This window comes from Ursus arctos, unplaced genomic scaffold (genome assembly GCF_023065955.2).
Source record: "Ursus arctos isolate Adak ecotype North America unplaced genomic scaffold, UrsArc2.0 scaffold_16, whole genome shotgun sequence".
Classification (NCBI taxonomy): Eukaryota; Metazoa; Chordata; class Mammalia; order Carnivora; family Ursidae; genus Ursus; species Ursus arctos.
Genome location: NW_026622830.1, coordinates 60955544 through 60968182, shown reverse-complemented (window position 1 = coordinate 60968182; position 12639 = coordinate 60955544). Strand labels below are relative to the sequence as shown.

Genomic DNA, 12639 nt, shown 5'->3' with positions numbered 1-12639 from the left:
TGGTATTGGTCTGTTTAAATTCTCTATTTCTTCGTGCTTCAGTTTTCTTAGGTTATATATTTCTAGGAATGTATTTATTTCTTCTGTGTTGTCCAGTTTGTTGGCCTATAGTTTTTCATAATATTCTCCTACAATTGTTTATATTTCTGTAGTTTTAGTTGTTTTTTTCCTCCTTTCATTTGTGATTTTGTTTATTTGGGTTCTCTCTCTCTTTCTCTCTCTTTTTTTAATGAGTCTGGCTAGAGATTAGTCAATTTTGTTGATCTTTTCAGAGAACCAGCTCCTGGTTTCATTGATCTGTTCTATTATGTTTTAAGTTTTTATATCAATTATTTCTGCTCTAATCTTTATTATTTCCTTCGTTTTGCTGGTTTTACATTTTCTTTGTAGTTATTTTTCTAGTTCCTTTAGGTGTAAGGCTAGGTTATTTGAGTTTTTTCTTCCTTCTTAAAGTAGGCCTGTATTGCTACATACTTCCTTCTTAGAACCACTTTTGCTGCATCCCAGAGGTTTTGGACCATTGTGTTTTCATTTTCATTTGTTTCCATGTACTTTCTAATTTCTTCTTTGATTTCTTGGTTAATCCATTCATTGTTCAGTAGCATGTTGTTTAACCTCCTTGTATTTATGGTCTTCCCAGATTTTTTCTTGTGGTTAATTTCTAGTTTCATACAGTCATGGTGTTCAAGTCCCCTACTATTATTGTATTGCTGTCGATTAGTTCTTTTATGTAAATTAACTTTATGTAGTTGACTGCTCCCATATTGGGTACATGAATATTTACAATTGTTATATCTTCTTGCTGGATTGTTCCCTTTATTACTATATAGTGTCCTTCTTTGTCTCTTGTTACAGTCTTTGTTTTTAAGTCTATTTTTTTCCATTGTAAGTATTGCCACTCTGGCTTTCATTTGACATCCATTTGTGTGATAAATGTTTTTCCATTTTCTCACTTTCAGTCTGAAGTGTCTTTAGATCTGAAATGAATTTCCTGTAGGTAGCATATAGATGAGTTGTTTTTTATATACTCTGTCACCCTATTCTTTTGATTGGAGCATTTCATCTAGTTACATTCAAAGTAATTATTGATAAATAGTATTTATTGCCATTTTGTTTCTTGCTTTATGGTTGTTTCTATAGTTTTTGTTTTATCATTTCTTCTCTTTCGCTCATGGTTTTACTGGTTTTCGGTAGTGATACAGTTGGATTCCTCTCTCTTTATTCTTTGCATATCTATTGTTTTTGATTTTGATTTGATACAGACCTGTTAGGTTTGTATCTAACATTTTCTACATATAACAATCTACGTTAAGTTAATGGTTACATAAGTCTGAACTCATTCTTTACTCCTCTCCTCCCCTCACCTACATTTTAGGTATATGGTGTCATAATTTACATTCCCTTATTTGTGAATCACTTGACTGATTTTTATTGTTTAATATTGTTTAAAAATTTATTTTATTTTATTTAAATTCAATTAATTAACATGGTGTATTTTTTAAACTTTTTAAAATTAAATTTAAATTCAATTAATTAACATATAATGTATTATTGGTCCTTGACTGATTTTTAAATTGTATTTATTTTTACTGCTTTTGTGTTTTTTACTTTTCTTAGTCTACTTATGGTCTTTCATTTCCACTCAGAGTTCTCTTTAATATTTTTTGTAGGCCTGGCTTAGTGGTCATGAACTCTTTCAGTTTTTATTTATCTGAGAAACTCTTTATCTCTCTTTCTCTTCAGAATGATAGCCTTGCTGGACAGTGTTCTTGGCTACAGGTATTTCCCATGCAGTACTTCGAATATATCATGCCATCCTCTTCTGGCCTGCAGAGTTTCTGCTGAAAAAGATGTTGATAGGGGCGCCTGGGTGGCACAGCGGTTAAGCGTCTGCCTTCGGCTCAGGGCGTTATCCTGGCGTTATGGGATCGAGCCCCACATCAGGCTCCTCCACTATGAGCCTGCTTCTTCCTCTCCCGCTCCCCCTGCTTGTGTTCCCTCTCTCGCTGGCTGTCTCTCTCTCTGTCGAATAAATAAATAAAATCTTAAAAAAAAAAAAAAGAAAAAGATGTTGATAAGCTTATGGGGGTTTCCTCTTGTATGTAACTGTCTTTTCCCTTGCTGCTTTAAAATTTTTTTCTTTATCACCACTTTCTTGCCATCTTAATTACTATGTGTCTTGGTGTGGACCTCCTTGGATTGATTTTGTTGGGGGATCTCGTGCCTCTGGATCTAAATATCTGTTTCCTTTCCCAGATTAAGAAAGTTTTCAACTATTATTTCTTCAGATAAAATTTCTGCCTCCTTTCCTCTCTCTTCTTCTTCTGGGATCCCTATAAATGCGAACATTGTTAGACTTGATGGAGTCACTGAGTTCACCATGTGTATTCTCATTTTGCATACTTTTTTCCCCTCTCATTTGTTCAGCTTGATTGCTTTATATTACTCTGTCTTCCAGGTCATTAATTTGTTCCTCTGCTTCTTCTAGCCTGTTATTTATTTCATCAAGTATATTTTTAATTTCCTTTACTGTGTTCTTCATCTCTGATTGGTTCTTTTTCTTTTCTGTTTTTTTTTTTTTTAAGTAATCACCACACCCAATGTGGGGCTCAAACCCACAACCCGAGATCAAGAGTCACGCGCTCTACCGACTGAGCCAACCAGGTGCCCCATGATTGGTTCTTTTTTTTTTTCCTTCTCTTTGTTGAGGGTCACACTGATGTCCTCCACTCTTTTGTCTAGTCCAGTGAATATCTTTATGATCATTACTTTAAATTCTCTATCAGGCATATTACTTATCTCCTTTTCACTTAGGTTTCTTGCTGTGGTTTTGTCTGGTTCATATGCCATATGACATATTCCACTGTCTCCTCATTTTGTCTAACTCTCTGTGTCTGTTTCTTTGTATTAAGAAGTCAGCTGTATCTCCTCTTGAAGGCGATGGCCTTATGAAGAAAAGGTCTTCCTGTTCCTCAGGACCTGGTGCTTCAGGGAGTGTCTCCTGTGTTCCATATGTCCTGCTGTTGAGTCTTGTCTGCTTTTGCCTTCAGTCTAGCCGCTGCATCATCTGTCTTTGCCTATTGTAGGCTTTGTTTGGTCCCTGGACAGGTGGGGGGCATTCTAACAAGGTACACTGGTCTGCTTGCAAAGTGAGACCTGCTGCCACCTCTGGAACTGAGGTCCTACAACAGGCAGGGGTTGGGACATGAACTATTTGTGGTGTTTATTCAGGTCTTGTCGGGGAGGGGGCCTGCAGTGCCAGGACTGAGGCAAGTGATTGGGAGAGAGAAATCTTGGAAGAATGGGGGGTGGGGCTTGGTGTGGGTGTATGCTGGTTCCTGCAGATGGCTGTGGATTTATGCTGAGGGGCAGGGGAGGGTAATGATGCCTGTGGCTCCTTTTTTCCTGGAACGGTGTCCCTATGATCCCTGCCTCTCAGGGCCACACTCCTCCTGTCTGTCCCTGGCAGTTTTCCAAATTGTTGCTTCCAGGCTTTATCTTGGCTGGTTATTTGTTGTGCTGTCTCTTTAAGAGCAGGGACTCAGCTTCCTAATGTCCTCTGGGCTCTCCCAAAGCCAAGCCCACTGATTTTTTATAATACCAGGCTTTAATTCCAGGCTGATTGCATGAACTCATGAGATTTGCCCCCTCTGGGTTTGAAAGCCAAATGTTATGGGAGTCTCTTGTTCCCTGTGCAGGCTCCCTGGTATGATAGCCTGGGTTTTTTTTGCCTTTCTCTGTGCCCCCAGTTACCTCCCCACTGGATGGCCACAGTCCATTTAGCTCCCCAACCACATTTTTGCCCTTCCTACCTTCCTCAGTGTGGTCCCTTCTCTACCTTTAGTCGTGGAGTTTGTTCTGCCAGTCTGGGTTATTTTCTGGGTTATTTACACTGATGTGAGTGTTATCTAGTTGTATGTGTGGGATGAGGTGAGCTTAGGGTCCTCCTGCTCCACCATCTTCCCAGCCTCCCCAAATATCTGGAAACCTTTAATTTTGCCAGTGAGAGTCCCATTAATTATTAGCTGATCAGCATTTTGCTAATTTCACCAATAAATGCCCATTTCTGACTTTCACTGTGCTGCTGAGATATGGTAACAGAAATGTTTATAGCATCTGCCTTCAGAGAATGGGTTTCCTGATTAGAAACAAAGCCGGTACCCTAGCCCAGTCTTTACTGATAAGAATGCTGCTTCCTCTGGTTTGCAGATAATCTAAGTAGCCCACACATCTGTCTGTGCTGAAATATGCAAAAATAAGCCAGTCATCAAAACGCCATGCATGGACAGAGAATGAATTCATGGCAGCAAGGAGATTGAAGAGAAGAGGGCCTCCACAGCTGTCCTAACTTCGTACAACCTGGAGTAAGGATCTGGGAATCCCAGTAATAGAGATTGCCTTTCTTGCTGTTCCATTGGGATGGGGCCCAGACCAAGTTTAATTAAAAAAAAAAAAAAAAAAAAAAAAGACATTTTCACATAATTTTGTAGAATAGATTTCATAAGTTTTACACAATTGTGCAGTCAAGATATAGTTACAATTTAAGTAATAATAAAACTAGAAGACCACTAAAAATCAAATTAATTTTAATTTTCTATAATAAATAGTGTCTTCTGCCAGAACAAAATCTCCATAGTGCACATGACCAGTTCCTGACTGTTGTTGTACTGGTGCTCTGGATTTGACATGTCTCTACCAGTGTGCGTTGCCACCACCTCTCCACCCCTGCCCCTCTGTAGGCCTTCACCACCAGGCACCATGTGGTTGCTCCTGTCTTCTACCTTGCACAGTGGGCCATGATGTTACTTGTTCAAAGTGTGTAATTTATGAATTAAGTTTGCCTCTGGTCTTTCCTTATTAGCTGAGAAACTAGAATAGAACTGCTTGGCACTAATTCATAACTCAAATGTTGACACTAGCACTGAATTTTTTTTTTTAAAGATTTTATTTATTTATTCGACAGAGAGAGAGACAGCCAGCGAGAGAGGGAACACAGGCAGGGGGAGTGGGAGAGGAAGAAGCAGGCTCATAGCAGAGGAGCCTGATGTGGGGCTCGATTCCACAACTCCGGGATCACGCCCTGAGCTGAAGGCAGACACTTAACTGCTGTGCCACCCAGGCGCCCCCAGCACTGAATTTTTGAGGCAGAACTCGTTTGAAAAGTGATTACAGATTGAAAAAATAATTTACCTTCACAGAGAACACTATGACACCTGAGAATATGTAAGACCAGAGTTTGAGAAGCCCTGTTCATGGATTCATCTCCCACCTTAGTGTAGACAGTATGGAGAGCAAGGATTCTGCATAGTGCTGCCGTAATTGATGAATCTCCAGGGTGCTGAGTCATTATTAAATTATTTTGAATAAACTTCAAAAAGTTAGTATACTGGAATTGCCTGTATTTTAGCTGCAGGACAAAAATACCATATGCTCATATCTTAAACCAGTCAGGGGTAGCTGAACCTAGATGAGTACAGTCTGAGAAGTTTGCCTGTTTTCTCCATCCTCCCTGGCTCTTCCTCCTGACTCAGTGACTCCTGAAATCATTTGAGGTCGGTTCTGAAATGTGTGTACAGACCAGTGGTGGGCACCTTCATACATGCAGAAAAGTCACCTCTCAGAGACCTCTTTGCAACTCACCCTACTCAAAATTCCAAGCCTCTCCCCAACCCGCTCCTGTTTTATTTCTCTTCATACCACTTATTACCATTTAAGATATAATTTTTGTGTTTAATGTATCTGTCTGCCCCCCACTAGAATATAAACTGCACAAGGTGAAAGATTTTATCTGTTTTTCTGCAGCATCCCAAGGTCACGTTTTGGTGCCAGGCACATAGTAGTACTCAATATTTGTTGAATGAAAAAATACTGTTTTGCAATTTTCTTTGTAACTTAAGAAAATTAAGCTGGCTCTGACTTCCCGTGGAATTGGCGTGTGTAGATGTGCTAGGCACCGCCTCCCTTGTAATGCACTCCTTGCAGTTTTAGCTTAATCCCGATCTTCCTTTTGCTCCCACGCCGAGCTGAGCACATGTATTACCAGGGATATTTCGATGGGAGTGAACGTGCTCTGGGACCCTGGATCGTTAGGGTGGAGGAGCACAGAGTCCCTGACATGGCTTTGTTCACCTAAACGAGGACCTTGGGTGTACAGCTGCCTCTGGACCCTGTGATCTCATGATAATCCCTTACCTTGAACCAGGCTCTACAAGTCTCTTGAGACAGAACCTTGCAGGGAATTGCTGAAAAGTAACAGTGTTACAAAACACATAAAACCCTGGAGAATTTCATAAGGCTTTGGCACCAGAACAGCCTCCTGGGGAAAAGCAGAAGATGCAAGCTTATGTCTTGCCTCTGTTGCTGGATATTAGAAATGAACAAAGGACTTTCTATGGGCCTGATACTGTGTGTATGAAATGGGGACATAGGCTGCATCCACTTCTTACTGAGTTGTGTTCACAGTATTAAAAAAAAAATTGTACTTGGCTATTCTGCACTTCTGGCTGACCACTTACAGTTGGCCCTACACACATTTCTGGAGAACCCGAACTTCTCATCAGGAACCACCTTGGTGGACTGCGTGGCTGGCTCAGTCAGTAGAGTGTGCTACTCGTGATCTCGGGGTTGTGAATTTGAGCCCCACCTTGGGTGTAGAAATTACTTTAAAAAAATAATAAAGTCTATCAAAAAAATAATAAAATCTTTAAAAAAAATAACCACTTTGGTTCTGGGGTAGAAAATTTCAAAATCTAAGAGGAAAGAATAAGGTCATCGTGCTTTAGGAAGAATGGAATAGTTTTGAATGAATCTCCATGCTTGGAAAGTATGTTTAGAAGGAAAAAGGCATCAGTACAAATGATCTTGCTCAGCTACTTCAGAAAGACTCGACTGCTAAAAATCCTTATGAGTGTCAAGGAGATTTAAAAAACCTGTTGGGGGCACCTGGGTGGCACAGCGGTTAAGCGTCAGCCTTTGGCTCAGGGCGTGATCCCGGGGTTATGGGATCGAGCCCCACATCAGGCTCCTCCGCTGTGAGCCTGCTTCTTCCTCTCCCACTCCCCCTGCTTGTGTTCCCTCTCTCGCTGGCTGTCTCTATCTCTGTCACATAAATAAATAAAATCTTAAAAAAAAAAAACCTGTTATTACCTAAATGCTTAACAGTTGCTTATTAAATACTGGCATATTTATTTTTAGATAAGGTGATGGATGGTGTTGTTTAAGATCATCTGTCTTTATTGGTTCTCTTTTTTTGGATCTATTTCTATCGGCTGCCAAAAAAACTGGCATTAAGATTTCCAACCATGATTGTGGACTTGTCTATTTCTCTCTCTCATTCAATGTATTTGAGGTCTCATTTGTGTATTTTGAGGGGCTGTTGTTAGGCACTTAAATATTTATGCTGTGTTTTCCTGCTGAATTACCACCAGGAGAAGTCTATCTCTGGTAATACTGTATCTCTGGGAATCTGTTAGTATGGCCTCTTCAGCACTCATTTGTTTATGGTATGCATGGTAGCGGTTCCAGCCACTTACTTTTAAAAAATGATAGCCTTATTGAGATACAATTCATGTATATAATTCACCCATTTAACATGTGTAATTCAGTGGTTTTTAGTATACTCTCAGAGTTATGCAACCATTACCACAAAAAATTTAGCACAGTGTTATTACCTCAAAAAAACCCCACATCAGCAGTCACTCCCCATTCTTTCCAACACCACTCTCCACCTTGTCAGTCCTAGGCAACCACTAATTTACTTTTTGTCTCTATAGATTTGCCTATTGTGGACATTTCATATAAAGGGAAATGTGCTACATGTGGTCTTTTGTGAATGGCTTCTTTTCCTTGGCATCACTTTTTTAAGATTTATAAATGTTGGAGCGTGTATCAGGATTTCATCTAGCCATTCTTCTGGTTTTATTTAATATTTAATACACTTTGTTTTTTACAGCAGTTTTAGGTTCATAGCAAAGTTGAACAGCAAGAAGAGAGGTCTCACATTCTTCTCCATCCCCACAGCCTCCCTCACCATCAACGTCCCTCCCAAGTGTGGTACATTCTTACAGTTGATGAGCCGACACTGACGTATTGTGTATCACCCAGAGTCCATAGTATACATTAGGGTTCATTCTCTGTGTTTTACATCCTGTAGGTTTTGAAAATGTATCATGACATGTTTTCACAATTACAGTATCATACAGAATAGTTTCAGTCACTTAAATCCTCTGTGCTTTGTTCATTCCTCCCATCCCCACCCCTGGCAATCACTGATCTTTTTACCGTTTCCACAGTTTTATCTGTTCCAGAACCTCATACAGTTGGAATTACATTGTATGTAGCCTTTTCATGTTGTTTTCTTTCACTTTAGCAATGTGTCTTTAGGACTGCCCCCTGTCTTTGGTTTGATAGCTCATTGCTTTTTAGCACTGGTTACTACCAAGTTTTGGCATTTATGAATAAGGCTGCTATAAGCATTTGTATGCCGGTTTTTGTGTGGACTTGAGTTTTTCACTCATTTGGGTAAATACCCAGGAGTACGATTGCTGGGTCATACGGTAAGAGGATGTTCAGTTTCTAGTTTTTTAAGAAAGTGCCAAACTGTCTTCCAAAGAGGCTGTACCATGTTGTAGTCCCACTATCAGTGAGGGAGCGTTCCTGTTGCTCCACCTCCTGGCCTCCAATCTATATTGTCAGCATTTGGGATTTTGGCCGTTCTAATAGGTGTGTAGTAGACTCTCATTTTGGTTTGCAGTTCTGTAATGACATAAGTCATTATGATTAAGTAATGTATCTTAATGTATCATTAAGATACATTGAGTATCTTTTCATATGCTTTTTTTTTTTTTTTTTGCCATTTGTGTATCTTTAGTGATGGGCATGTTCATGTCTTTTGCCCATTTTATAATGTGGTCATTCATTTTCTTATTATTGAGTTTTAAGAGGTTTTTGTATATTTTGAATGCCAGTCCTTTATCAGATATGTCTTCTGCAAATATTTTCTCCCAGTTTTGTCTTCTTATTCTCTTTGCAGTATTTTTCACAGAATAGATGTTTCCATTTTAGCGAAGTTTGGCTTATCAGTCATTTCTTCCATGGATTGTACCTTTGGTGTTGTATCAAAGTCAGTGCCAAACCCAAAGTCCTCTAGTTCTTTCCTGTGCTATATTTTAGGAGTTTTATGGATTTGCGTATAACATTTAGGTCTGTGGTCTGCTTTGAGTTAATTTTTACAAAAGATTTAAAGTCTTTGTCTAGGAAAAGGAATATTTCCTTGCATGTCCAGTTGTTTCAGCACCATTTGTTGAAAAGTTATTCTTTCTCCACTGAATTGCCTTTAATCATTCATCAAAGATGAGTTGACTGTATTTGTATGGTTCCTAGGCCTTTTTTTGATCCTGGCCTGAGCTCTTTTCTGATCCCTAGGCCTATTTCTCTCTTCTTTTTTTTTTTTTTTTAAGATTTTTATTTATTTATTCGACAGAGATAGAGACAGCCAGCGAGAGAGGGAACACAAGCAGGGGGAGTGGGAGAGGAAGAAGCAGGCTCCCAGCGGAGGAGCCTGATGTGGGGCTCGATCCCATAACGCCGGGATCACGCCCTGAGCCGAAGGCAGACGCTTAACCACCCAGGCGCCCCTATTTCTCTCTTCTTTAATCAATGCCATACTGTCTTGATTACTGTAGCCTTGTAGAAATTCTTGGAGTCATGTATTCCTTTGACTTTGTTCTTCTTCAGTATTTTCTTGGCTATTTTAGGTAATTTGCTCCTTCATATAAACTTTAGAATCAGTTTATTGATATCCACAAAAAGACTTGCCAGGATTTTGATTGGAATTATATTGAATCTATAGATCTAGTTGGGAAGAGCTGACATTTAACAATATTTAGTCTTCTTATCCATGAACATGGAATATCCCTTCATTTATTTAGTCAGTCTTTGATTTCTTTCAGAACCATTTACTTTTATTATTTATTTATTTATTTATTTTTAAAAGATTTTATTTATTTATTTGACAGGGAGAGAGAGACAGCCAGCGAGAGAGGGAACACAAGCAGGGGGAGTGGGAGAGGAAGAAGCAGGCTTCCAGTAGAGGAGCCTGATGTGGGGCTCAATCCCAGAACGCCGGGATCATGCCCTGGGCCGAAGGCAGACGCTTAACGACTGTGCCACCCAGGTGCCCCAGAACCATTTACTTTTAATCTGTTGGTGTCTTTATATTACAATGCATCTCTTGTGGACAGCTCATTAGTTAGGTTTTGTTTTTATAAAATTCATTCTGACAATTTCCGCCTTTTAACGGGACTATTGATTCCATTAACATTTAATTTAGTTACCCATATCATGGATTTAGGTCACCTTTACATTCTTTGTCTTCTGTTTGTCCTCTCTGATTTTGTCCTCTGCTTCTGCTTTCCTCCCTTCTTTTGGATAATTTGAGTACCTCTTAGAATTTTGTATTAATTTATCTCTTGGCTTTTTTGTTATATTTTGCATTATTTTTAAGAATTTGCTCTGGAGGACAACAATATATATTCTTAACTCTTCACAATCTATTGAGAGATAATATTCTACCACTTCACATGTAATATTGAAATCCTGCAAATATACACATTTATCCCACCCACTCTTTATGATATGGATGACTAATGTATTACATCTACATTTGCTTATAAACCCTACAAGATCTAAAATTTTTAAAAAAGATTTTATTTGAGAGAGAGCGAGCAAGAGAGTGTGGGGAGGAGCAGAGGGAGAGGAACAAGCAAATTCGGCACTGGGCACCTAGCCTGATCTGGGGCTCTGAGATCATGACCTGGGCCAAAACCAAGAGTTGGATGCTTTACCAACTGAGCCACCCAGGTGCCCCATACATTTTTTTTTTTTTAACTTTAAACAGTTGTTTGTGTTTTTTTCCAAAATTAAAACTTTTTAAATCTTATTTTACTCAGATAGTTAACTTTTTTGAGTGGTGTTTATTCTATCCTGGAAATCTAAATTAACATCTGTCATAATTTCTCTTCAGCTAAAGATCTGCCTTTAGGATTTAACATTTCTTTAAGAACAGGCCTGCTGCTATTTCTCTTAGATTTATTTTTTTCTTTAGTCTGAAAATGTATTTATTTTACCTTCATTCTTCTTCTTCTTTTTCTTTTCTTTAAGGTTTTTAATTTGTTTATTTGAGAGAGAGCGAGCATGCGAGTGGGAGGAGAGGCAGAGGGAGAGGGAGAACTGGACTCCCACTGAGCAGGGAGCTGGATGCAGGGCTCCATCCCAGGACCCTGAGATTATGACCTGAGCCGAAGGCAGATGCTTAACCAGTCGACTGAGCCAGCCAGATGCCCCATTTTACCTTCATTCTTAAAAGATATTTTTGGTGTATAGAATTATAGCTGTTTTTTGTTGTTGTTTTTAAGCACTTTACAGATGGTTTACACAGTCTTCTGGAGTCCATTGTTTCTGATAAGTCAGCAGTTACTTGAATTTTTTCGTTATATGTAATGTGTTGTTTTTCTCTGGCTATGAGATTTTCTTTTTATATTTGGTTTTCATCAGTTTGACTAGGTGTGCCTTTATTAACATTTATCCTAAATGAGGTTTACTGAATTTCTTGAATCTATACATTTTTGTTTTTTACCAAATTTGGGACAGTTTATGCTGTTTGCTTTCAGACTGTTTTTCTGCCTCGTTCTTTCTCTCTTCTTCTCGGATGTACACTAGACCCTTGGAAAATGTCTCAGTAGTCCCTGAGACTAATCTTTTTAACATTCCCTTTTCTCTGTTCTTAAAATTGAATGATTTCTATTCATCTGTCTTTAAGTTCACTGACTCCTATCTCCATTCTGCTGCTAAGCCTTTCATGTGAATTTTAAAATTTCAAAACTGTGTTTTTCAGGTCTCAAATTTCCATTTAGTTCTGTTTCATAGTTTCCATTTGTCTGCTGAGATTTGCAAAATGTGACTTGATTAGAATATTTTCTTTCACATCCTTGGTATTGAGGTACTGGCAGAGGCTTTCAAGCCGCTAATTCCAACATTTGATTCATTTTGGTGTTAGTCTGGTTGTGGTTTCTCCTGAGAATGGCGTACTTTTTCCTCGTTCTTCACTTTTGTGGCAAATTTTGGATTGTATTCTGGACACTGAAGTTATGTATATTTTGGAGAATAAAAGTTCTATTATATTCTTCTGAAGAATATCGATTTGTATTTGTTTCAGTAGGCACTTAGCTTGGTTGGACTCAAACTGAAAACTCGGCCTCTTGGACAGTAGCTTGTCAACAGAGAAAAGAGGCAGAACTGAAATAAAATAAAAGCATTATTTAGGGTCTTTGAAGTGCAATTTGGGGAGCAAGGGTTTGGATAGCAACCCCAAATTGTGTCTCAGTAGGGAACAAAAGTCAGAGGGTTTAAAGACAAAAGGGCATATTTGTGTATGTTGTTTATGAAGAATTCTGATTGGTCTTCATGGAGAAAACTAATCTTGGTTGAATATGATTGGTTGCTAAGGCTCTCACTACGTGAAAGTCTGTTACTGTAGAAGTTGCAGGTGTTCCTGGGGAGTCCTTGGAATATTTGGTGTTTGGCCCAGTTCAAAAGTTCGTGGTTCCACCCTGTGAGGACGTGGATTGAAGAACCCCTTGG

General features: G+C 39.0%; 1 protein-coding gene and 1 non-coding gene across 2 annotated transcripts in view; one reads left to right on the top strand and one right to left on the bottom strand.

Annotated features, from left to right (window-relative positions):
- NINL (ninein like) overlaps positions 1 to 12639 on the top strand; it is a 167862-nt gene that overhangs the window by 28234 nt on the left and 126989 nt on the right. The window lies entirely within an intron of this gene.
- On the bottom strand, positions 2595 to 2666 carry TRNAK-CUU (transfer RNA lysine (anticodon CUU)). The gene has a single exon. It is a non-coding gene; the product is annotated as a tRNA-Lys (tRNA).